Source organism: Dipodomys ordii, unplaced genomic scaffold (genome assembly GCF_000151885.1).
Source record: "Dipodomys ordii isolate 6190 unplaced genomic scaffold, Dord_2.0 Scaffold19, whole genome shotgun sequence".
NCBI lineage: Eukaryota > Metazoa > Chordata > Mammalia > Rodentia > Heteromyidae > Dipodomys > Dipodomys ordii.
Genome location: NW_012267235.1, coordinates 13,900,277 through 13,903,234, shown reverse-complemented (window position 1 = coordinate 13,903,234; position 2,958 = coordinate 13,900,277).

Sequence of the window (2,958 nt, the reverse complement as noted above, 5' to 3'; positions counted from 1 at the left end):
ATAAACATAGTTGTGCTGGTAGCTTTAGTGTGGTCTTGTTTGTGATCATTTGGGTAAATGCCCAAAAGTGGGATTGCTGGGTCATAGGGGAGATCTTGTGGAGTCTTTTGAGGAAACTCCACACTACTTTCTAAAGTGATTGAACAAGTTTACACTCCCACCAACAATGCAGTAATTTTCCCTTCTGTCCACATCCCCTCCAGCATCTGTTGTTATTAGAGTTCTTGATTACAGCCATTCTAACTGTAGTGAGGTGGTATCTCAGTATTGTTTTGATTTGCATTTCTTTTATTGCTAGAGAGGTTGAGCATTTCTTCATGTGTCTATTGGCCATCCTTTTTTCCTCTTCAGAGAAGTTTCTCTGGAAGTCTTTAGTCCACTTATTTATTGGGCAGTTGTTTCTTTGAAGATTTGTTGTTGGGGGATTTTTTTGAGTTCCAGGTATATTTTAGATATGACACCTGTGTCCGTTGTATGGCTAGTGAAGATCTTCTGCCAATCCATGGGCTTTCTATTGAACTTGCTAGCTATGTCCTTTACCATGCAGAAGCTCTGCAATTTCATGCAATCCCATTTGTCCAACCTTTCTTTGATTTGTTGCACTTCTGGGTCTCTATTAAGAAAATTTTGGCCTGTGCCGAAGAGACCTAGGGTTTCTCCTATTCCTTCCTGTAATGTTTTCAAGGTGTCTGCTTTGACTCTGAGGTCTTTGATCCATTTGGAGTAGATTTGGGTACAGGGTGATATATAAGGATATAGCTTTAGTTTTCTACAAGTAGTTAACCAATTTTGCCAGTACCATTTACTGAAGAGATAGTCTTTCTTCCATTCTATTTTTTAGCTCCCTTATCGAAGATTAGCTAGCTATAGGTCTGTAGGTTCATTTCTGGGTTTTCAATTCTATTCCATTGATCCAGAGGTCTGTTCTTGTGCCAATACCAAGCTGGTTTGATTATTATGGCTTTGTAGTAGAGTTTGAAATTTGGTATTGATATTCCTCCAGCACTGTTCTTTCTGGTAGGATCCTTTTTGCTATATAGGGTCTTTTATTGTTCTATATGAATTTTTGGATTGCCTCTTGTGTTTCCTTGAAAAATGAGGATGGAATATTGATAGGTATTGCATTGAATTTGTAGATAGCCTTGGGAAGTATTGCCATTTTCATGATGTTGCTCCTTCCAATCCAGGAGCATGGGAGGTTTTGCCACTTTCTCAGTTCTGTTTTGATTTCCTTTTTCAGTTTTTCAAAGTTTTCATCATAGAGGTCATCCACTTCTTTGGTTTAGTTAGTTCCTGGGTATTTTATTTTTTGTGGAGCTATTCCGAATGGAATTCCTTTCCTGATTTTAGCCGCACTCTTCTCATTGTTGGCATACAGAAAAGCCATTGATTTTTTGAGGATTAATTTTATACCCTACTAGTTTGCCAAAGTTTTGAATCAGCTCGAGTAATTTGGGAGTGGAGGCCGTAGGATTCTTTAAATACAGGATCATGTCATCTGCAAAGAGAGAGAGTTGTACTTCATCTTTCCCTGTTCTGATCCCTTTTATGTTTGCATCTTGTCTTATTGCTGTAGCTAGGCATTCTAATACTAGGTTGAAGAGGAGTGGAGAGAGTGGACATCCTTGTATCATTCCTGAGTTAAGAGGAAATGGCGTTAGTTTTTCACCATTAAGTATAATGCTGGCTGTAGGTGTGTCATATACAGCCTTTATTGTATTAAGGAATGTTCCATGGATTCCTAGTTTTTCCAGAGCATTCATCATAAAGGGGTGTTATTAAGTGAAGTAAGCCAGTCCCAAAGAAACATAGGTTCCATGGTTTCCTTTATTTACAATTACTTGTATATGTCTGAGAGAAGCAGAAAAGTTCAGATAAGTTGATGTTATGTGAAATAAATCTCAAGGTAAGGACTCAAATGGTTTTTCATTCTTGCTATTGTTTCTAATATACTTATAAGGTGATTTTTTGTTGCTTTATATGTCCATCACCCATGGTATAACCCCTGTTTCCACTGTATTAGATGTTGCTATAATTTTTGGAGGGGAAGGGAAAAAACACATTGTTTAAATAGTGATACAGGTGGACCCACTGCAACAATGAAATGTACAAGATGCTATGTCTAAAAACAAACTTTGGTGGTGGGGGAGAGAGGGGAAAAGAGGAGATAGGAAGGCAGGTTTGGTAAGGAGAAACAAAGGAGGAGGCAACAATGCTCTACAAGAAATGTACTCATTACCTTGTTCATGTAATTGTAACCCCTCTGTATGGTATTTTCACAATAAAAATCTTATTAACAATAAAAAAAATTCCTTCCCTCCCCTCCAGAGGAACAGTGTAGGGAAATAGATAGGAGATGAAATAGCTGAGAAAAAGAAGCAAGCATCAAGATGAATAGGAATAGATACAGGTTATCAGGATTGAAAGAAGATAACCACTTGATCCCAGGTAAGGAGGTCTTGTCCATCTTTTTGTGTTATCTCAGCAGAATATGTCACCAGATTTAGGTCATTTAATTCAGAGTCCTTATCCAAGGAAGAATTCAGGAGTAGACATAGAGGAGACTTCATTGGAAGCAGGTTTATTAGTGCAAAGCAAAGTGAAAGCAAACTAAAATGCACCCTCCAATACCAGAGTTGGCAGACTCATGAAGAAGCACTGTGCTAAGACCACAAGCTTTGATTGGAGTCTATGGAGATAGCCAGTCCTGGAAAGCTGGGTTAATGTGTCATCTACTTCCAGAGCCTGGGTTTTGCCTCATCAATTCTGCAAAACAGGTTAAAGAATTTCTAGTCTTGGTTTGTATTTTTGGTGGACTCAGGGGCTTCAGGTCAACAAGACTATGTTGAACCATTCCTTTAAGTGAGTGGGTCAGGATGTGACTTTATCAGCATTCAAGTCATAGTTGTCAGCCCTCAGATTTCCTTACTCCCTGCTTAAGTTCTATATCATGTGGAA